Genomic DNA, 24909 nt, shown 5'->3' with positions numbered 1-24909 from the left:
ATATGCTTCCTTAGGTGGAGAGGAATAAACTGTCGACGTCTCAGGTCGAGACACTTCAGCAGGACTAGAAAGGAAGGGAGAATAAGGTGGGGAAGGGGAAGGAACACAAGAGGCTGATAAGTCAAGGCAAGTGAGGTGGGAAGAGAGGCATGTAGAGGAGGCAGATGAAGTGCGAAACCAGGAGGTGATAGGTGGAAGAGGTAAAGGACTGAAGAAGGAATCTGAAAGGAGGGGAGACTGGACCCAATACATCCCTTAAATCAGTATAAAAACAGCCTTCACTGATGTTACAGCACCAACTGAGTTGCGTAGTTCCCAACCATTTATCACCGTGGGTGTTGACAGGTTTTTGATAGTCAGAAATAAAAGGATTACAAGTATCTGACACTTCTGACCCAAACTCTCAGGAGTTCTGACAATTTTCTGAAGTTCTGTGAACATTTTCACAGATCAACACTGAGAGAAGACAATGTGCAAGCTTTTCTCAAGCAGATCATGAAGATCCCTGTCAAAAGGACTCTCTCCTCCAAGCTGTGTAACTATTCCAATTCCCTTTCTTCTCTAACATTACAATAGCAAGATGCCGACCTTGAAATCAAGAGTCCTGGGACCCTTAGCCCTGGATTAACAAAAAGCTCTATGGGGGTCATCGAGAAAGTTCATGCCTGGAGGGCCTGAGTGAACTACTACATAACAAGCTGCAGAATGGAGAGTGTTGTATAGAAATGAAACAAGACAAGAAAGCAAGTTTTTGCACAGCTCATTAAAATGGTTAAAATAACTTCACAACCTTAACACTGAATATGGTTACAAGGATGAATTGACACATCTCCATTCGATTCACTAACAAGCTAGATTTTGAAGAATATCTAAATCGACGGAGCAACATTTAAACCAATGCCCCCCAATCACGAAAGTTTCGGTGGAGGTTAACGATATTAATAACCATAATGAATTAGTTTACACTGACCCTTACAATGCAGGAAGTTATGTCTTGCAGGAGGCAGTGATCTAAGTTTTCCTGGGTCCTAAGTGCAATTGTAAAACGTATCTCTTCCCCTCCTCCAATTACAGGCAGCTAGCTGTTGAAATGTGGGGGTGGGGAAACAGTGGAGCAGGGCAAAGACAGCAGAACAGGAAAAAAACCTTCTCTGCCTTTCCCCCATAGTAAATAGCAAAGAAACACACAGTCCAACTCTCCACGAGTCATCCTAACAATTGACTAAACCACTGCAAACTTATCTACTTACTGCAATTAAGCAATCTCTAAACTTCTCAATCTTGCTGTCATCTTGGAGGAGATCAAAGCAGACACAACATGCTATGTGGTTGGTAATTGGTAAAATTTCCTGTCAACTCTCTCATGGTCTAAATTTAATTCAATGCAAATCTTAAATGTATAACTGTTCAAAAAGAAACAGCATCCTGCTCCTACTTACACAATGCCTGTGACGTACTTGATTACATACCAGCAGCTCCAAGCACCAATTCATCCACTGATGCATACACTAATGATAGACCTGATATTTACATCACTTCCTCTGTAGACTGTTACTATATCATGCCAGATAAATGCTGGGATATGACAGCACTTCCTCTCTGTTTAAAATTACCAAGGGTTTGGTGACACAGCAGAAGACAAAACGCAGGACGAATTCAGTGGGTCAGGCGGCGCCTGAGGAGGGAGATTTGGGAAGGGTGGGCAGCTTTAAGCTCCTGGGTGATAACATCTCAGGGGATCTATCTGAGGCCCAACACAATCACATAGTGGGCACACCAGCTTCACGAGTTTGAGGAGATTTGGTATGTCACACCAGAGACTTCTGCAAATTTCTATAAATGCATGGTGCATAGCACTGACTGGTTGCATCACTAGCTGCTATGGACACGCCAACATCCAGGATCAGAAGAGGCACAATCCTCCCCACCAGTGAGGACATCCTCAAAATGCAATGCCACAAGGTGGCGGAATCCATCATTGAGCATCCTTGTCATCCAGGTAATGTCCTCTACTTATAACTACCATCAGGGAAGAGGTACAGGAGACCGAAGACCCATACTCAATGTTTAAGGAAGGGTTTCTTCCCCCTCAACCATCAACTTCCTGAATTGTTCATGAATACTACCTCGCTATTCCTCTTTTTGCACTATTAGGGATTTGGCACAGAGCAGACCGCCCAGCCCTTTGAGCCGTGCCACCCCAGTAGCTCCCGAAATCCCAGCTTTAACCCAATCTAATACAAGGACAATTTACAATGACTAATTAACCTTGAACCGTGGGAGACAACCAGAGAAAATCCACGCGTTCCATGGTGGGGGGGGGGGACGTACAGAGACTCCTCACAGAGGACGCTGGAACTGTACTCCATTGCCGAGCTGTAACAGCACCGTGCAAACCGCCAAGCTACAATGGCACCCTGTACCGTATATAGTGGTGCGCATAATGCTATGTGGTCAACCTATTAAGGTGCAGAGGTGATGCAATTAACTGTTTACCAGAAACGCATACACCGAGAAAGCAGTCCTTTTATTCTCTGCAGGATACTCGTTTTCACTAATCACCACAAACTCATTCCATTCATTATATTTACCCTGTTCATAATGATGACAGATTCAAACTTTATTGCACTGTAATGATAAAATCTAATTATTGCAAGCCTAATGATTAGGAACACAATAACTCCCATTAGTAAAGTCATATCCATCCCAAGATGCTCCAAGTAAACAATTTCACATATTATATTTATAATAATTATAGTTACGGGGTCACAGGAAGGAGACGAGGGCAAGTAGTATGGAAACACCAATGCCTTCAAACAGAAAATCCTACAAAAAGTAGTAGATACGGCCCAGTCCATCACGGGTAAAGCCCTCCCCACCATTGAACACATCTATGTGAAATGATGTCGATGGAAAGCAGCATCAATCATCAGAGACCCCCGATACCCAGGATATGCTCTCTTCTTGCAGTTGCCATCAGGATGGTGGTCAGGACCCCGAGGACTCAACCCACCAGGTTCTTGGACCAGAGAGGACAACTTCACTGCCCCATCATTGAAACGTTCCCACAACCTAACTTTTAAGAACTCTTCATCTCATATTCTCAATAGTTATTGTTTTTTTTGTATTGAACAGTTGGTCATCTTCTGCATTCTGGTTGAATGCCCAAGTTGGGCAGTCTTTCATTTGATTCTGTTATGGTTATTATTCTATAGATTTATCAAGTATGCCCACAAGAAAATGAATCTTGGAATTATATATGGTGGCATGTATGTACTTTGATAATACATTTACTTTAAACTTTGAAGTGAAGTGGTGGATGCAGGTTCAATTTCAACATTTCAGGAGAAATTTGTAAAAATAACTGGTATGGAGGGCTATGTTCCAGGTGCAGCTCGATGGAACTAATCAGAATAATAGTCCAGCACAGATTAGATGACCAAAGGTCCTGTTTCTGTGATGTAGTGTTCCATGCTAGTCTGTAGATCTTTACCATAATTAAAGAATAAAATACCTATTAGAATCGCAAATCCAAAATCTAGTTTTAAACCTTCTGCCCATTCATAAGTTAGTCATACTCTATCCTTATTTTACAAAGCCCAGGGGAGAGGTAAACAACTGATCTCTTCATAATGTGATTAAACATGCAGACAATAATAACCAGCCATATTAAATTACAGTATTAAAGCAGAAAACATCCCAAGATACTCCAATAAAACAACTGCACATACAGTACACAGTTATGGGGTCGTGCGAGGTAGAAGAGGACAAGAAATGGAGGTGGGGAAAGATCTGGAAGACCAATGAGCTTAGAACAAATGCAATATTCAAACAAACACTGGAAACTAGATCTGAGGCATTATCTCAATTTTTTATATTTAGTAGTAATAGTAGTAGTGCCATCACTCAGGTCAAGTATACTGTTCTCCTAAGGGGTTGTCTACTGGTGGATCCTTGGGTGGCTGTGGAGGCCGATCCCGGATCCACAGATTCTGATGCAGTGGGGGCAAGAGTACATTGTGGTTGTGGTTGTGGTTGTGGTTAATGGTTGGGTGTTTAGAGATTCAGCACAGTATCAGGCCCTTCCGGACCAATGAGCCTGCCCCTCCCAATTACACCCGTGACCAATTAACCTACTAACCCACACCAAGGATATGGATGAAAACCAGAGCACCCGGAAGAAACTGATGTGGTCACACAGGCAGAGTGTCCAAACTCCTTACAGGCAATGGTGGGAACTGAACCTGGGTCACTGACAGTGTAAAAGAGTGCACTATCCACCTTAATCTGGAAGGACCTACAGAAAGGCGTACAGGTAGGAAGGCCAAGAGCTGGGCATGTGTTGGCTGTTGACCTGTGCTATCAGTTTTAGGAACTGTTTCGGGAATTTAGGCAAACAATGTTCAAGGATTTGGATAAACTGAATACATTTTGAACAGTATAAGGACTTCCACACTAGTTCCAGAGGTCTCATTTTATTGTCCAAGATGCCATGAAAGCCAGGTATCAATATCAAGCAGAGGTATCAAATTTTGCTTCCTGCGACAATGGAGAAGTCCCCTTGCGCTCCTGAGAAGCGTTCAACTAACAGTCAAAGTTTTACAATTTTAAACAGCTGCACACACCAGAAACCCATTTCTCTGTTCTTTAAATCACACCGCCCAACACTCAACTCCCACTTTCAGTCACAGGCAGATACAAGGTTATATTACAGGCACTTAAAACTTGTACCCAGATTGTCTTCAGCACCAGTACAAGCTTTCCTTCATCAATCTAACTCAGGCAATTTGTAGAAGTCAGGAAATGTTTGTATAGGGAAATGGTATGGATTTACAAAAAAAGGTTATTAATAGTCAAGACAATGAGATGGTGGCACATGCTGAGGTTATTGCAGCTCTATAAAACATTTGATCTGCAAGTTGACCTCTTCCTGCTCACAATTTAGGTTCCAAGTAAAGGTAGTTCCACACCAGTGTCATGCATCAACTCCCAGCAAATACACAGGAGCAGTTCTTTTTCGTGGGATGTGAATGCTATCAGAAAGAAAATTGCTTATTGCCCCCAAACTGAGTAAAGATAAAGATTAACAATTAGCTTTATTTATCAAATTTACATCAAAACGTAGTGAAGTAGTTTGGTGGTGTCAAATCAGAACAGTGCGGATGGTGCTGGGCAGCCCATAAGTGTCAGCACACCTCCAGTGCCAGCATAGCACGCCCAGAACTCACTAACACTAACCGTACATCCTTGGAATGTGGGAGAAAACCAGAGCACCTGTTAGAAAGTACGTAGTCACAGCGGGAAACTTACAACCTCTCTCCAGACAGTGGTGGGAATTGAACCCAAATCTTACAAGTGGTGCTGAAAACCACTGCATTAACCGCTACTCTGAGTAGGGAGTTTCAAGACAGATGCTCAAAGTATGTATACATTATACAACCTTGAGATTCTTCTCCTTACAGGCAACTTTTTGCAAACAATAAAAGCAAGCAATAGCATTCAGAATAAAAGTGTAGACATGAAGCCTAGAGCAACCAAAGCAGGCCCGCAGCCTCAGCTCATCATCACACAGCGGAGGAAAATGTGGCAGAACTCGCAGGCACGGTACGAATCCTTCTGGGGTGGGCACTGGTGTTACATTTGGCAGACCAGATCGCATGCAGATTGGCTTCCTTGAATGGCGTTAATGAACAAAATGTGTTTTTCCAACAATACAGTAATTTCATGAAGTCATATAGCATGGAAACAGGCTCTTGGGCCTAGTTCATCCATGCCAACCACAAGCTAATCCCATTTCCACCCCATTTTGTTCATATCCCTCTAAACCAGGGGTTCCCAAACTTTTTATGCCACTGACCACAGGTTGGGAACCCCTGCTCTAAGCCTTTCCTAACCATGCAAGGGCCTCCTAACCATTTGGCAGGCTGTTATTGTGGCTGAAGGTCCAGGAGCAGTGGTGTTCCACACATATCAGCGTTGGGACCTCAGCGATACATGGATGGAAATGTACAATACTATGCAAAAGTCTTGAGTGCCTAAGTATTGTATTGGTCAACATGGAGTGGAGAGCGAGTTCGTAAATCTGGCGAGAGCAAAGCATGTTGGGAATGGTGATGGTGAAGCGCTGCAGGAGGGATATGGGACAGGTGGCAGAGGAGGAGTGCCACAGGGCAGTGGGGTGGTGTGGGTGCAAGCACACCCAGATCTGAGACACCAGGCAAGCTCATTTGATTCTACACAATTGGTTTATTGGTTATTACAAAATGTCTTTCAGGTGCTTCCCATTCCCTCCCCTCTCCCCAACCACGATTCCCCTCTCCCTGCCCCCTTCCCACTCTCAGTCCACAACAGAGACCCATATCAGGATCAGGTTTAACATCACACACGTCATGAAATTTGTTTTTATTGCAGCAGCAGTACAGTGTGATAAGTAAAATTACTACTGTACTGTGCAAAAGTCTTAGGCAGCTCAGCTACAAACATGTGCCCAAGATTTAAACTCAGTACTGTAGATTGATAAACTAGCAAATATGTGGCTGTAACTCAAGCCCACGAGTCCTGGCAGCATGTCCATAAAGCTCTGCACTCTTTCCACTTGAAGATCTTTCTTTTAACTGGTGACCAAGCTGTGCGCAATGCTCCGAGAGTAAAGGGATCTGTCAGATACAACTCCCCAACTTTGATACTATTTTTATTCCAGATTTAAACAATTTAAATTCCCCACACCTATGGATGAGATCAGTAACTTGACCTCTGGGAGTTCAACCCTGGCAGCTGCAAGTAGAATTAAAATCCAATCAGACCCAGAGGCCTTTTAATTTGACACGGCCATACTCATTAGAGTTTAGCCCTATTGCCAGATCCTGCGATGAAGCCATTCAAATTCAGATACATTTATTTATCACATGTATATCGAAAGAGTAAAATGCATAAGCACAAGAGATTCTGCAGATGGTGGAAATCCAGACTAACACACAAAATGCTGGAGGAACGCAGCAGGTTAGGCAACAAAGGACTTGGCCCAAGGACGTGTCGGGAGCAGCCTACAAGTGTCGACACACATTCTGGTGTGCCATACTCTGAACAGACATGACTCTTGATTTTTCCTTCCAGTTAAAAAAAAGGTTCCATCTCCCTCCCCTCTTCTATTCCCCACTCTGACCTCTCATCTCTTCTCACATACTTATCACCTCCCCCTGGTGCCCCTCCTCTTTCCCTTTCTCCTATGGTCCACTCTCCACTATCAGATTCCTTTCTCTCCAGCCTTTTTCCATTCCTACCCACCTGGCTTCACCTACCATCTTCTAGCTATCTTCCTTCTCCCCCCCCCCCCCCAATCTTATTCTGGCATCTTTCTCCTTCCTTTCCAGTCCTGCAGAAGGATCTCCCACCAAAACATCCACTGCTCATTTCCATGGATTGTGCCTGATTTGCTGAGTTCCCCCAGCACTTTGTGTGAGTGGTGCAGTAAAAAAGAAAAGGGAGTGAGAAGAGGAACTGGACAACATTCCTGACAATAGAAGCAGAGTGAATACTGGGGGTCACATGATCGTTCATCGAAACTGAGAAAAGTTTCACTTGCACAGAACTTAAGGGAATGGGGAGAGAACACCTGTGAAAGGATGGGTGGAGAGCAGGAGAGATCCCATGAACATGAGAAACAGGAGCAGCAATAGGATTTCTGGCCCTTTGAGTCTGCTCCCCTATTCAATAAGATCATGGCTGAACTGGCTGTGGACTTAGCTGGGCAGCATGGTAGCAGAGCAGTTGGCACAAACCTTTACAGATTTTTGTGGCATCAACAGCATCCTCTTTCACCAAGATCCCTTTGTGCTTGACTGCCACTTCCCCTCACAGAGCAGCTGGAAGCAGATTTTCTAACACTGCAGTTCTGTTGAAACGTCGTTGACTTTAAACACAACACTTCCTCCTTTCACAGACAGCAGCCCGAGTGCAACAGGTAGAACAACAGGTCCAAATGTGGCTTTGCAATTTTCGTGCAAGAAACCACTAGCTTGCATCACGGTATAAAACTGGCAGGTTGCACAAACACTTTGAACAATAAGAGTAGATACCTTGCCACAGGTTCTGAGAGGTGAGAAAATTTGTTGCATTGAAGGGATGGTGAAAACCATTGCACAAGAGTACAAACACAGCAATCACCCAGGGCAGATCTAAATTACTAATCCTGAGATTTGCCTGGTTTATATCAGTCAAAACAGAAAACACCAGATCTGATATCGATTCTAGTATCTGCTGTTGGAATTTTGTTGACAACGTAAAATACTCTGTGCAGGCAACGCAAGAACTTTTGCAACCCTCAGAAACCCTACAGTGAAAAGCCCTTACATCAGCCTTCGAGAAACTTAATTTTAGGATTTTAAAGTTGGCTTTATTTGTCACATGTACAGTGCAATGTGTGTTTGCGACAGCAATCAACATAGTCCAAGGACGTGCTGGGGGCAGCCCATAAGTATCACCATGCTGCCAGCAACCCACCTGTCTTTTTTGGAATAGGAGAGGAAACTGCGGCATCTGGTGGAAATGCATGTGGTCAAGGGGAAAACGTTCAAACTCTTTTCAGACAATGGTGGGAATTGAACTCTCCATCATTGGCATTGTAAAGCATTGCGCTAACTGCTATGCTGCCATACCTTGCAAGTGGTGATTGCTAGCAGGGCCAACATTTATTGGTCCATCCCTCACCTGTGCCTAGAAGATACAGAATCACCTTCTTGAAAAGCTTCAAGTGCTTCTGTTAAAGACGCCCTAGAACTTAGGTTCAGCAACAAGAGGGGAAAAATGTATTTCTGCGTCAAGATGGTGGACAACATGGAGGAGAAACTGCAGGTAGCTGTAATCCCATGCTCTCGTGCCTGGTGGCAGAGGTCATTGGTTTGGAAGGTACTGTCAGGAACAGTTTACATTAGTGCTAACATTGTTCTACAATTGTTGGAACTCAATAAAAGCAGCTTTTATAGGCTTTTCTGAGGAATGTTATGTCAGTTCCAAGTCCCTTTATACACATCAAAAGATTGATTGAATTGCTCACGGCAATGAGCATTTACAATGGCATTTTTTAAAATGTCTAGCCGTACTGTATGATCAAAAGAGTCCCATATCTATGTGACAGCTCCCTCTGATTACCCCACTTTGGGCATCTTATCCACCCCCATCCATCGGCACCCATTCCCAGCTCATTGAAAAAAAATGAACCCTTTCACATCCATTTTGACCAAAAATATAGACTAAAAATTGACCCTGCTTCAAATGCAGATACTTTGAAGATTTTGAGAGCTGCTACCAGTGTGGTACTGGCTTAGAGCTTTCATTACCAAAGTGAAACTCTTCACCAAAACCCTTGCAAGCTTTATAAGCACAAGCTTAGCCGCACCTTCTGGACCAGGGGTTCCCAGCCTTCTTAATGCCATGGACCCCTACCATTAAGCAAGGGATGCATGGACCCCAGGTTTGGAACCCCTGTTCCAGGGCAACACTGTGGTATTGCAATTGCCTCACGTATTTCATCCTAATCTACTTGCAGTAATGTAACGTTGGCACACTCTCCAGTGACCATATGGCTTTTTTTCTAGGTGCCCCCACTTGTTTCTCATGTTCAAAAGTCAAATTAGAGTCAAAGCACCATAGAAAAGGACAGCACAGAAACAGGCCCTTTAGTCCATGCCAAACCATTTAAACTGCCTACTTCCATCAACCTGCACTGGAACTATAGCCTTCCATATCCCTACCGTCCATGTATGCAGCCAAAATTTTCTTACATATTGAAAATGCACCACTTCTGCTGGCGGCTCTTTCCACACTCATAACCCTCTGAGTGAAGAAGTTTCCCCTCATGTTCCCCTTAAAATTTTCACCCTTCACCCATGACCACCCAGTTGTAGCCCCACCCAGCCTCAATGGAAAAAGCCTGCTTACATTTACCCTATCTATACCTTCAACGTCCTGCAAATTGATGGGGCATTGGGGTCATCGGCAAGAACAAGCAGATCTTAGCAGTCCACAGACAAACGTACCCATCCACTCAGTTAGTCTTCCACTAAGCAATTACTGGAGGAGCCAGCCTCCATTACAGCAGGGACGCTGCACCACACTGCCTCTGGAGTCTCCCCTGCTAGACTGCTGCAACTAGCAAGCCCGCAGCACAAGGACTAGTCCTTGCGACAAGAGGCCACGGAGCTCTCCCGTAGACAGTCTTGCTAATAAACCGTGAACAGGACTTGCAGTATTTGGTAGAATGGACTAAAAGGGCAGACTGGGCACCTTCAACGGCAGAGGAAAGTACAAAATAAAAATTGCTCACACAGGATTCTGAACCAACATTCCCCTATTAGAAGTAGACCATTTCACCACACATCTTCTGTTTGAATAAATTAACTTCTGAGAAATTTACAACTAAGCCTGAGCATATTACAATAAAACTTGTTGCAAGGTAGTACAAAGCATTGACATCAGCTGAGAACATGTGAGCAACTACCCTGAATTATAGCTACAACATGTTGTCTCTAAATCCATCCCCCATTTGGAGAAATGAGCTGTTGGCCAATGTTGCTTACATTGCCCAAATAAACAGAACAATCAGAACATATTAATTGCACAGAACAATACAAAGTTTGATCATTTGTATACTCCCTATTGAAACCTCTAGCCATTGATATAATTATCCATTATAAAAAAAATGTCACTGCTGCAAAGGAGAAGAGCCATTATTATCCATCTTCTCCCTCAGGATCAAGGATAACTTACATCTACTTTCCTTCTGAAGAGCTGAAGATGTCCATGCAATGAATTCTTTTAACATTGGTGGTAGCAGCAACTACACGATGGCTGTGAAACCACTTTGCAACAACTATCAAACCAATTCTATTCCCTGGCATTAGTAACAGAAGCCAGAAGAACCATCACCCACACACGCCCCTATCCTGAAACCTGGGCTGACCCAGTTTGTTGATGTCAATTTGGTTTTTATTTCTGATCCCCGAAACATCATGAAAAGTCTCTCAGCTTCAATGACTCATCATCCATAACTTTGGAAAATGGAATTCACAGCTCTCAAAAAGCAGAACGTCATCATCATCTCAATCTTCAGTGGGCAAACATTTGCGGAGACTGTGCCAATAAAAATAGACTCACCCACCATGGGTAAAACATTCTCACAGAATCCAAAGATGCAATATTCTGATACTGTTTGAGAAGATCACACCACATTCTTCAAAACACCACCAAATCTGCTTGGTCTTTTGTCATAAGATAACCTCTCGATTCCAGGGGCATCAATCAGGTGGACCTTTGTTGTACTTCTAGCAAGAAGAGTATATCCTTCCATTATTAAGGTGATACAATGCTCCAGGTAAGGCTAACACACAAAGTGCTGGAGGAACTCAACAGGCTAGGCAGCATCTATGGAAAAGAATGAACTGTCGATGTTTTCGGCCATCAGGACTGGAAGGGAAGAAGAGAAGTCAGAGGAAGAAGGTGGGGGGGGGTGGAAGTAGTACAAGATGGTAGGTGATAAGTGAAACCAGAAGGAGGAAGGGGGCAAAGTAAGGAGCTGGGAAGTTGATTGGTGAAAGAGATAAAGGGCTGAAAAAGGGAGAATCTGATAGGAAGGGACAGAAGACCATGGAAGAAAGGGAAGGGGAGCAGTACCAGAGGGAGATGATAGGCAGGTAAGGAGATAAGGTGAGTGGGGGAAAACAGGAATGGGGAATGGTGAAGATGATGAGGTGGGAGGGCAATTAACAAAAAGCTCAAGAAACCTATGTTCAGGCCATAATGTTGGAGGCTACCTAGATGGAATTCAAGGTCTTGCTCCTCCAACCAGTTGGGCCAAAATGTCGACTGTTACTCTTTTCCATAGATGCTGAATGACCTGCTGAGTTCCTCCAGCATTCTGTGTGTTACTTGGATTTCCAGCATCTGTAGATTTTGTTGTGCTTGTGATACTGCAGGTATGGTCTCACCTGCACTACCATCCACAGCCCCAATCTTTTCTTTTCAACTGTCTATACAATTTAAATTGTTAAAATTTGTTATGGGGATAGGAAGGGTTTAGAGCAGCTGTTCCCAACCTTTTTTTTGTGCCATGGACCCCCGCTATTAACCAAGGGCTCTGTGGACCTCAGGCTGGGAACCCCTGGTTTAGAGGGATATGGGTCAAACAGGAGCAAATGAGAATAGCATAGACAGACATCTTGGTTGGTTGGCATGGATGAGCTGGGCTAAAAGGCCTGTTTCTATGCCTTATGACTTCACCAACAATCTTCTCCTAGAATCTCCACGTTGTCCTGTTGGAAAGGCTCAAGTTCCTGAGATCCTGAGAGCATGCCATCTGCAGCTTAGCTCCTGATAGGGTCATCTATGGAGACAAGCTCAAGGGGGAGGTTCCAGACAAATTGCAATCCAACAAAGACCTTAACAGCGGAGCTGGCAGATGATGATGATGATGATGATGATGATGATGATGAAGAATCACAATCAAATTGCGATCCAACAAAGACCTTAACAGCGGAGCTGGCAGAGGATGATGATGAAGAATCACAATCAAATTGCGATCCAACAAAGACCTTAACAGCGGAGCTGGCAGATGATGATGATGATGATTCACAGTGGCAGTGAAGGTGGAGGAAGGCTGCAGCAGTAAAGGGTCCTCGGTTGTCTTAGATTCCGTGTAACTGGACCCTGACCCTGATCTGTCAAGAACCATGTGGAGGCTGTCCTTGCACCACCCTCCCCACATCTAAAAAAAAAGTCACTCATAGGCATTCTCCATTAAGGGAATAACCACCTTTAGAACATGATATTCATCTCGAGTGATTGCTAATACGCCTGTACTATGATTCCACCTCGGCACTGTTGTATTACACTAATTTGCTGAAGGAACACTGCCCTTGCTGTGTCTATAATAAACTTGCCCGGCTGCTTACAAAGGAAATTATGAAAACCACAGAGAAGTCCAATGAATTTTTGGAACTGGTTAAAAAATGCAAATGCTGGGAATATGAAGTAAGTGCACCAATCAATTAACATTTGAACCAGAACACCAGGTCGACACCCTTCATTAAAAACCTTTTTGCAGAAGGGACCCAGCTTGAAATGCTAACCATCTTCCCCTCCAAAGCAATTCCACCTGCTGTGCGTTTCCAGCACATTTGTATTTTAGCAGCCATTAGCACTGTTTACCAGGCTGTGTCAAGGACGGCATTTAAGAGCTCCTCTAATGGGCTGCTTTTCTTGGCTCCACTTTCTGCAGAACCTCGACACATTTAGCAGCAGGTAAACTAGAATTCATAAGGCACAGTCAGCATGGGGTGGCAGAAGAGGCTGTTAACACAAGGATACAGATGAAGCGGCTACATGGCACCTGAGGACAATAGAGTACTGTACTTTCCTCTTAAAAAAATGCATTATCAAGATGATGGGACACATGTCAAAGGACAGGAATTTTTTTGAAAGTGTTGCTTCTCCAGAGATTTTTTTTTGCTCATGATAAGACTACTTGAAGCTGAACACAAATATAATTTCAGACTAGTTTCACACAGAAACAAGAACTGAACTTTTATTGAATATAATGAATGCATTTAATTGCACAACAGTGCTGACCCTTTGCAATCATCCAACTAAATTAAAAATGTTCCGTTGATGATTTTTGTTTGTACTCAGTGTCTGAGGCTTCTCGCTCAAGTGTCCAGTAATCATCAACCAGCATTGACAGAGTCCAGTTGCCCAGATACCGTTTCTCCATGACCGTTACTTAGCATCAGTCAGCACGACTCAACGAGAGGCCGACCAACAAGACAGATTAGAAGCAGTTCAAAAATAAACCCCATGCAAACGCTGGGGAAAGTGAACACAGAAACCTTTGCAGGACAGTTGGAGGCAAAGGGCGATTGGAGGGAAACAGTTGGAGATCAAAACAAATTCTTTCTTGTCATGTGGCACTCTCAAATTTTGTCTTCTTATATGAAAATTCAGATTTATCACACGTACGTTGAAACAGTGAAATGTGTTGTTTGTGTTAACAACCCATGCACCCAAGGATGAGCTGGGGCAGCCCACAAGTGTCACCACACATTCTGGCGCCAACGTAATATGTTCACACTGTTCAACACAACACAGAACAATAGCAACTGAAGAAAACAACTGAAACAAACCCCTTTCCCACAAAGTATAGGAGCAGTATTAGGCCACTGGGCCCGTAGAGTCTGCTCCATCATCGCTGATTCTTTTCCCTCCCAGCCCCAATCACCTGCCTTCTCCCCATATCCCTGCAGGCCCTGACCAATGAAGAATCTATATTTCTCTGGCTAAAGAAATTCCTCATTTCCATTTTAAAAGGACATCCCACTACTCTCAACACAAACACACACAGCCCTCCATCCCTAGGACAGGAAGAAAATCAAAATAGTAGAAGCAAAAATCTGACAGTAACTGTGGCAAAGTATAAACTAATGAGTACAATTACACTTCAGTACGGTAATACAGAAGTGTGCAAAAGTCCAAGGCACATACAGTATATATAGCTAAGGTGCCTAATATTTTTAACTGATGATAAACCTGATTCTGCTATGGGGCTCTATTGTGGGCTGACACTGGGAAGGAGCAGGAAGAGAGGAATCATGGCTGGGAAAATATATAATGCCCAAGACTTTTGCACAGTACTGCAGATTACGGACAATGGCAAAGAGCTGGAAATGAAATTACAGTGAATAAACTGGGTGCAGTCAGTCACATCTGCGTCACAATGAACAGATACACGGGGGAAGAAGTGACATCGACGGTAATTGGGAAAGGGATGCCAATCACTTTCCTTCAGTGATGACATCTCAAACCCACTGACACTGTAACGGCTCAGAAGCGCAGGTTATGATTACAAAACATTCCGTTTGGACAGCAGCGGGCACCTTCTTAATCTGAATTGAGAAAATCTCAGGAGGATGCAGGTGGTTTACAGATATTTAGAAGATACTGCTGCAGATGCAAATGGCAAACAGGATACATAAAATACAAAATAATTTGATTTTAGGTGAGACTATAGGACATAGGAGCAGAATTAAGCCATTCATTTAGATCTGTTCCGTCATGACTGATTTATTCTCCCTTTCATAAGGCCACAAGACAAAGGAACAGAAGTAGGCCATTCAGCCCATCGAGTCTGCTCTGCCACTCAATCATGGGCTGATCCAATTCTTCAGTCATCCCCACTCCCCTGCCTTCTCCCCATATCCTTTGATGCCCTGGCTAATCAAGAACCTATCAAGCTTTGCTTTATATACCCAATGACTTGGCTTCCACAGCTACCTGTGGCAATGAATTCCACAGAATCACTACCCTTTGGCTAAAGGAATTAGTCCACATTTCTGTTCTAAAGGGATGTCCTTCTTCTCTGATGCCCTCTGATCCTAGGCCAACCCACTTTCAGAAGCATCCTCTCCACATCCACCATCTAGGTCTTTCGGTATTCAATAGGTTTCAATGCAATCATGACACCCGCCCCCCCCCCCCGCCATTCTTCTAAACTCCAGTGAGTACAGGCCCAGAGCTGTGTGAATTTGTCATTAGTTGAGCCACAGTGGAAATGTATACAGTTCCGAGGATTTCATAACAAGGATATCACAATCCAAAGAAAGAATTTATGATACCATGCTCTGTTACAAAACCACAAGGAGAAAATTGCGCTTTTTCAGACTCCCCATCCCCCTCTCCCGGAAGAGAGAAGTGAGAAGTTCAAGGAGAAACCCAACAGATGTTGAACATAATCGTTTGGGGAGGGTAGTTAGTGAAAGATTTTGCCAGCTGGTTGATGAATTAGTAGCAGGAGCCATCAACTCGTGATTATTAGAAAAAAAATTAAAAGGGAAATTAGAGGAATCCCTCCCACGCAGAATTGTTAGAAGTACAGAATGCATTATCTCAAATCACCACTGAAGCAAGGATTATGAGATTTTTGAAAGAGGAAAATGGAGAACATAAAGTGATGGAAGGGGGCACGGAAATGAGATCACTGTAGGAAAGCTTCTGCTGAAACATTAAGTTCTGACATAATACCTCAGTGATCTCTGCTGCAACTGCTTTGAATTTACAAATCAGCATCTGCAGCCAGAAGGGGAAGAAAATTAGTGGGGGCAGTGGGGTGGGCTGGTGATAGAAAGAACTGAGAGGAGAGCAGAGTACCTAGAAATCAAAGATCAGGGACATCCATCAAATTTTGTCTGCTCCTGAACATTAATTTTTAGAATCAGATTTAATTTCACTAGCACATGTTGTGAAATGTGTTGTTTTGTGGCAGCAATATTGTGCAACGTATTATAAAAATGAATTACAGTAAGTACATATAAAATAGAAAATTAAATTAATAGCGCAAAGAGAGAGGAAAAAGTACTGAGGTAGTGTTCATGAGTTCATTGTCCATTCAGAAATCTGATGGCAGAGGGGAAGCAGCTGTCCATGAAATGTTGAGTGTGTGTCTTCAAGCTTCTGTACCTCCTTGATGGTAGCAATGAGAAGTGGGCCTATTCCTGTTCTAGCTGATGGGGGTTAATGACGGATGCTGCCTTTCTGAGGAATCACCTTTTGAAGGTGTCCTGGATTCTGGGGATGCTAGTGCCCATGACGGAGCTGACTGAGATAAGCAATCTATATGATTATATACTCCATTAGTAAGGGAAGAAAACCACACTGAAGTAAGCAATTAGACTGGAGTAAAAAGTGTACTTTTTCAGATAACCTACTTTATATCATTTACAGCCTAGCTTCATCATACATAACTGACTTTAAGGAATGAAGAGCACTAAAATGATCATTTTCAGCAGTACAATTCAGATGTGGCTCAAGTACTCAGAATACAGTTTCTTCTCCACACCCAAATTAGATTATGAAGACACGTAGTCCTCTTTTATTGTCATTTAGTAATGCATGCATTAAGAAATGATACCTTATTTCCTCCGGTGTGATATCACAAAACATAGGACAGACCAAAACTGAAAAAACGGACAAAACCACATAATTATAACATATAGTTACAACAGTACAACAATACCATAACTTGATGAAGAAGTCCATGAGCACAGTAAAGTTCAAAGTTTCTCAAATGTCCCACATCTCACGCAGACGGGAGAAGGAAGAAAAACTCTCCCTGCCATGCCGACCACAATCCGACTCTGAGTCATCCGAAAACTTGGAGCTCTGATCAGCTCTCCGATACCGAGTACTGAGCGGCATCTCTGTCCGAACGATTCGACCTCCTTCTCGGTCGTCAAAAGCAGGCAAGGCCGGGGATTTTGAGGCCTACCCTCCGAAAGATTCCCGACCACACAGTAACGACAGCAGCAAACAGGCGTATCAGAAATTTCTCCAGATGGTCCTCTGTGCTTTCACGTCCATTCTCCATCAAATCAGAATTGTCCACGGCCCCTATTTAACAGATACGATATCATTTTTCACCGGAGGGCTGCGCACACGCAGGCGCGCTGCCATCCTCTCCAACAAAACAAATCACCAGAGATCCTTAAATTCGAAAACACAAACCTCTGGCACAGATTCAGAATAGAAGATGTCCCTCGAGAACAAATCAGGAGGAACCTCTTTAGCCAGCGGGTAGTAAATCCATAGAATTCTTCGCCACAGACGGCTGTGGAGACCAAGCCACTGGGTATATTTAAAGCTGAGGTTGATAGGTTCTTGATTAGTAAAAGCGTCAAAGTTTACAGGAGGAAGGGAGGAGAATGAGATTGAGGGGGTAAAATAAATCAACCATGATGGAATGGCTGAGCAGATTTGATGGACCTTTCCTGCTCCTATGTCTCATGGTTTACAGTCAAACACTAAACTGATTTTTTTTTGTAGGAGAGGACATGACAAGGGAAGATACAAGCAGTTTTACTAATGCACTCTAACCACTGCCTTCTATCACTTTTAGAAATCAACAGTCCAGTTTTTATTTGAATGCCAATTTTTTTCCTGCAAGTTTTGTTAGCTAGCAAAGGGCTTAAAGAAATTGGGTACAAAGAAGGAAGTGTACTACAATCTTTAAACAGGTGTAGCACATTCCAAACACATAATGCATTTATCGTACCTTATCATTTAGTCAACATATTTCAGTGTTCAAAGTAATACAGGGAGTTTATCATGACTAATCAGATAAACATCATTGCCAATTTGGTCACAACAAGGTCTCAAATAAAAAAGGAAAAAAGGGAATCACCAATTAATCATTCGTGGCACTGTTGAATAAAGGCGTAATGTTGGCTACACACCAGCTGAACTCTTTGCACTTTTCCTGTTTTTAGTCATGAGATTTTCCACCTAGGACTAATGGTTTATTAAATGACAACAGAGGAATGAGAGATATTGGGGAAGATGTACAAAAGCTCAATTGATTTAATTCATATATGATGATGAGGTGAAACTGGAGATGCTCAGATACCTCTGGAGATCGGATTGGTCTGGAGAAGTCCATGGGGCATTTTAAAAAGAACAAGAGCTTTTGCACACTTATCCTTGCTTAACTGGGAACCAGCATGGGGTAAAGGCAGAGCAAGGCCTGAAGGATCTTTTGACCTCAGCAGCAGTATCCACTATCATGCCAGGGTTTATGGAGAGCAAAACCAGAAATGTTGGTACAGCCAAGTCTACAAATTAAGATATATAGGGGAATGTGACACGGCTGGAAATGAGCACAGATTTAAAAACCCGAATCTCAATTTGGGGGTCAAATACAGCACCAAATCACCTTGTTCTTCTCCATATAGGGATGAGTAATGGGCTTAGTACCATCCATCTAAGACTTCACATTCAAAAAAAAGGGTCTAAAAATTAGACACAATACTTTCTGAATTTCTTTGGAGCACACTGGAAGGAATCAGTACCAAGCTTGCAGAGGTGAGTTATTCAAGGCTTCACACCCAACACAGAACTGTGACTATAACAGCAATAGCTGTTGGAAAATATATAACAAAGTAAAGTATTAAAACACACAAACATCCAATAAATTAAACTTTTCTTTCCCCCATCCTTCAGGAACAGAGTCATACAGAAAGGGAAAAAGCTCTTCAGTCTACTTGTCCATGCTGACATATCATCTCACTGAGCAATATCTTCAATCCTTCTCACCCATCCATCCCTAAACTATCACCAGGGCCCCATTTCTCTTTGCAATCTGGTGTGGCATACTCAATATGTTATTAAGCATCTATGCATAGCAGAACTGCACTGTCCGATTTAGGTACGATAAGGGCAGCATGTTAACAGTGGTTAGCACAACGCTTTACAGCACAGGAGACCCGTGTTCAATTCCCACCGCTACCTGTAAGGACTTTGGAGCATTCTCCCTGCGACCTGGTGGGTTCCCTCTGGGTTTCCACCCACAGACCAAAGATGTACTGATTATTAGGTTAATTGGTAATTGTAAATTGTTCTGTGATGTGGCTAGGATTAAATTGGGAGATTTCTGGGCGGCCAGCCCTTCAAGCCACGGAGGGCCTGTTCCATGCTGCATCTCAAATAGATAAAAATGTGGATAAGCACAGAAAGATTGAGCACATCAGGTTACAGGTGACACTCAAGGGGAAAAAAAATACCATTTTCACCTTTTACTCTTCATTAATCTTCAATTCAAAAAGGTTTCACATTAAATGGGATGTTCACTTGTAACATATTGCTTTGTGCAAAACCTCAGAGGCTCCGATTACTTGTTATGTCAGAACATACATTTTCAACTAATTCATGTTAGCCCTTTCCTGCTGACCTACAAGTACAACTGCAGCCCCCAAACTAAAAGTAGTTTGGGAGTCGCACTTAAAAGTTTCAGGAAAGGACAACCTCTAACCTCTGAAATGCAGGAACAAACTTTCACAGCTGACGAACTCAACTGGCCCATCCATAACTCTGGACATTTGCTGGTGTAAACAGAGAAATATAGTTTAAACTATTGCAGGAAGTTTACTAGATTTGTCAGACTGAGTGCTTTTCATTAAACACATCTGAAGGTCTTGTACCTTGGAAATGAAAGTTTAGAGTGGAGAAATTCTGCCTTCAATTACTTTACTTGACATGTTATATGTTAGCTTTGAAAGCTCAAGTATTTTTTCCCCAATCAATTGCCAAAATATGCATCACAAAGGCAGTCATTTAACAAGTCTCTACTGTCAGTCAACTAGGACTGATACAGGGTGGATAAACTATAATGAGCAACCATTTTGTTCAAATAGTTACTGCAAGCAATTAAAATGACTGTCAGAATTCAATTAACAAGCAAATATTAATTATCCAGTATTTGCTCCCAGCCCTGCTGCAGCTTGACATTTAAAATTCTCATCCTTATTCCAAATCTTCCCATCTCCAACCTCCTCCAGGTCGACAGTTTTACTTGTAACACTAGTGTTTTTAATATGATGGTTAGAGATTCTACTTCTGGCATTCTCACTCTGAACATCTAGTAACAAAATAATTTCACAGTTCAAAGTAAATTTATTATCAAAATACATATACATCACCATATACTACCCGAGATACATTCTTACAGTAGAACAAAGAAATACAACAGAATCAATGAAAAACTGCACACAAGTAGCTTCTTCCCCTCTGCCATCAGATTTCTAAATGGACCTTGAACCCATGAACACTACCTCACATTTTTTAAATATCTGTTTTCGCACTACGCATTTTAACTATTTAACACACACACTTAATGTAATTCAGTTTTTTTTCCCCCTATATCACATACTGCTTCCACAAAGTTAACAAATTTCATGACATATTCTGGTGATATTAAACCCGATTCTGACAAATTACGCAAAAGACAAACCATGCAAATTAAAAAATATATATTTAAATAAATAATTCCAAGAACACGAACTGTAGAGTCCTTGAAAGTGAGTCTATAGGTTGTGGAATCAGTTCAGGTTTGAAACATAGAAACATAGAAAATAGGTGCAGGAGTAGGCCATTCGGCCCTTCGAGCCTGCACCACCATTCAGTATGATCATGGCTGATCATCCAACTCAGAACCCTGCACCAGCCTTCCCTCCATACCCCCTGATCCCTTTAGCCACAAGGGCCATATCTAACTCCCTCAAAATATAGCCAATGAATTGGCCTCAACTGTTTCCTGTGGCAGAGAATTCCACAGATTCACCACTCTCTGTGTGAAGAAGTTTTTCCTAATCTCGGTCCTAAAAGGCTTCCCCTTTATCCTCAAACTGTGACCCCTCGTTCTGGACTTCCCCAACATCGGGAACAATCTTCCTGCATCTAGCCTGTCCAATCCCTTTAGGATTTTACACGTTTCAATCAGATCCCCCCTCAATCTTCTAAATTCCAACGAGTATAAGCCTAGTTCATCTGGTCTTTCATCATATGAAAGTCCTGCCATCCCAGGAATCAATCTGGTGAACGCCATCCCAGGAATCAATCTGGTGAATTGAGGTGAGTGAAGTTATCAATTCTGATTCAGGGGCCTGATGGTTGAAGGTAATAACTGTTCTTGAACCTAGAGGTGTGGGACCCAAGGCTCCTGTACCTCCTTCCCGATGGCAGCAGGGAGAAGAAAGCATGGTCTGGGGAGGGGTGGGGGTCTTTGATGATGGATGCTGCCTTCTTGTGGCAGCGCTCCTTGTAGTTGTCCTCAATGGTGGGAGTGCTTTTCCTATGATGGACTGGGCTGCATCCAGCGCTTTTTGGAGGCTTTTCCATCAATGCCAAAAGTCAATGGCATGGCTGTATATGGTCTACAGTGAAGGACGAAAGAGGAGAGATCAAGCAAAAACAAAAAGGGCCATTAAACTGGAACTATTTGATCAGGGAGAAGAGCTACCACCCAGCACACATTACTTACGACAGCAACAGTACTCTTGCGTATTTAGATAGATAGACAGACATACTTTATTGATCCCGAGGGAAATTGGGTTTCGTTACAGTTGCACCAAGAATAGAGTATAAATATAGCAATATAAAACCATAAATAAATAAATTTATCTAAACATCATATGCAATTTATGTCCACTTGTACTCTAGAGAATACTTTTTTTAAACCTGTTAATATTATTGTGTTAACATTACTTTATGTGCTGTTTGTGGTATATGTACTGTGTTCTGCATCTTGACCCCGAGGAAGATTTTATCATTTAGCTGCATACATCTGAACGGTTGAATGACAATAAACACGAACTTGAAAGGAAATGACGATTTTAAAGAAAAGTTAGCTACATGATATTGTTACTGTTTAAACAGGATAATGAAGTGCATATAAAAAAGTGTTTGAAATGGTCACAGAGCATTTAGGACAGAAGTGATGCAGAAGAGATATGAGACAAAGAATACAGAGTACAGAGTTGCAAGTGGAACACCTGCTCTTCTAACCCCAGGCCAACATCATTACATCAATCCCTGCCTCAGCTAATTAACAGCATTTGTCATCAAACCAAACAGAATTCAGGTTAAAACATGAACTTACTGTAATTAATAAAGGACTCCACACCAACAGCCAGAAAGTGTGGGAAATCACAAAAGCTGATGAACCTCAAGTTACAATGCAGACAATTAGGCTTCAGCAGACTGAGTGCTTCACCAAAAAAATTACTCAGGAAGTTCAGTACAGCAGCAAACCACTAACCAATAAACACCGTGCACTCAAAGTTCACAGTAAATTTATTATCAAGGTACATATGTGTCACTATATACGACTGAGATTCATTTTCTTATAGCATTCAAAGAAATTAAAAAACTGCATACAAACAAGGGCAAACAACAAACGTGCAAAAAAAAACACAAATTGGGCAAATACTAAAAGTTTTAAAAACGTAAAATAAGTAATAAATATTGAGAATGAGCTGCAGAGTCCTTGAATGTGAGCCCATAGGCTGTGGAATCAGTTCAGAGTTGGGGTGAGTGGGGTGCAGTGCAATCAAGAATCAACTGGTCAAGAGCTCGGTACTACTATCAAATTTAAACTTTATTGCAAGTGCAATTCTCATCTAGAATTGGTACCATTTACATGCAACATTTTCCAACAGCTCAATCTGACAAAGTCCTGACAAAGTGTCTCAGCCTAAAACATCAACTGCTTATTCATTTCCAGAGATTCTGCCTGACCTGCTGAATTCTCCTGCATTCTGCCTGTGCTGCTCTGGATTTCTGGCATCTGCAGAATCTTTTGTGTTTATGACAAATTCTTAAATGTTTTATACAAAATAATTGAGGCCTGTCATTGATTTCCCACAACAAGGCAGCGCAGTGGTTAGCTCGACACTATTACAGCTCGGGGTGTCAAAGTTCAGAGTTCACTTCCAGTAAACTTTGTAACAAAGTTTGCACACTCAAACCTGTGCACCTATGGGGTTCCTCCGGGTGCTCTGACTTCCCACAGTCCTAAGATGTAGATGTTAGTAAGTTAACTGGTCATTATAAATTGTCCTGTTATTAGTCTCGGGTTAAATCCGTGGTTGCAGGATGGCGCTGCTCAGAGACTGTTCCACACCATGTCCAAATAAGAACAAGATACCTGTACTGGTAATTGTCAAACAGCAGCGAGCACAGATCACATCCATCCACACAACAGTGATTCCAAAGACGTCATTACAGTCTCTTCTCCAGGAGATAAAGGTAAATGAGAACAAAGAAATATGAGAACAAAGGAATATGAGAACAAGTATACTAACAATTCTCACAGATATTTCCAGAAGTTGTTGATTTATTTAGAGATAACAAGCCCACGCTGTCCAATTACACCCATGTGACCAATTAACCTACTGACTCGCAAGGCCTTTGGAACGTGGAGGGAAGCAGAGCAATCAGAGGAAACCCATGCCGTCATGGGGGAGGATGTACCAACTCCTCACAGATGTTGTCATACAGTCATAGAGAAGTACAGCACAAAAAGAGGCCCTCAGGCCCAGCTGGTCGGCGCCAAACCATTTACAGCACCCACACCCATCGACCTGCACCGGGACCACAGGCGGTGGTAGGAACTGAACCGGGTTGCCAGTGCTGTAATGCATTACCGCTATGCTATCATGCCGAACCAATACCATGTTGAACTTAGTCCCTTAACGAACATCGTGATACCCAACTTGTTTTTCTCCTTTGTGGTTCTGATAAAGGGTTCCAGACCTTACACTTCAACTGTTTTTCTTTCCACAGATGCTACCTAGCCTGTTGAATGTGTGCAGCGTTTTCTGGTCTTCATCAGTAAGAATTTGCAGCTGAGAGGTTGCGCCAAATTTTTCGTATCGGCTCTAAGCCAAATTCGTGTCACCACATGTTGGCGAACCATCAAATACACCACTAACCTTCTCTTAAATTTCTTGTGAAATAGTGGGTGTAAGAGCTGGACATAGGAACCAAATTAGACATTGCCTTCATAGTTGCAGAAAGGGATCAATACAGGGCATTCAGGATAACTGAGCACAAAAAATAAAAATCTTATCTCATTATAACATCAAAGTAAACAAAAACTATCTTGATGTTACTAGCACAAGCAAATGGAAGTCATTCAGCTCATCACATCTATTCCAATCCTGGCTTGTAAATGCAATAGGCTCACCCCCAATCTATAATTCAGGAATACTGTGCCTCAAATGTTTCTGCTACTGGACCACTAATGTAGAGAAGGGACTTCAGTGACATTAACCTTACTACTAAAATGAAATAAATCTGGAATGAAAAGCCAGCAATTTTAAGAACTTCAGTGGTTGGTGAGTTGATGGAAAGGATCTTGAGAGGCAAGATTTATGAACATTTGGAGAGGCATAATAGGATTAGGAATAACCAGCATGGCATTGTCAAAGGCAGGTCGTACCTTATGAGCCTGATTGAATTTTTTGAGGATGTGACTAAACGCATTGATGAAGGTAGAGCAGTAGATTTGGATTTCAGCAAGACATTTGACAAGGTATC

The 24909-nt window shown here is 42.5% G+C and overlaps 1 protein-coding gene across 6 annotated transcripts in view; it reads right to left on the bottom strand.

The window, feature by feature from the left end:
* LOC134355758 (A-kinase anchor protein 13-like) overlaps positions 1-24909 on the bottom strand; it is a 557767-nt gene that overhangs the window by 479211 nt on the left and 53647 nt on the right. Inside the window, exon 1 of one of the 6 annotated variants that reach the window (XM_063066125.1) lies at positions 22469-22486. The exons of the other annotated variants lie outside the window; for them this stretch is intronic. The gene's annotated coding sequence lies outside the window, so the exon portion shown is untranslated. Of the gene's footprint in view, positions 1-22468; positions 22487-24909 lie in introns of those variants that run through there. 6 annotated transcript variants of the gene reach the window in all.

Source organism: Mobula hypostoma, chromosome 13 (assembly GCF_963921235.1).
Source record: "Mobula hypostoma chromosome 13, sMobHyp1.1, whole genome shotgun sequence".
Classification (NCBI taxonomy): Eukaryota; Metazoa; Chordata; class Chondrichthyes; order Myliobatiformes; family Myliobatidae; genus Mobula; species Mobula hypostoma.
The sequence above is the reverse complement of the archived record's forward strand: the minus strand, read 5'-3'. Positions and strand labels throughout refer to the sequence as shown.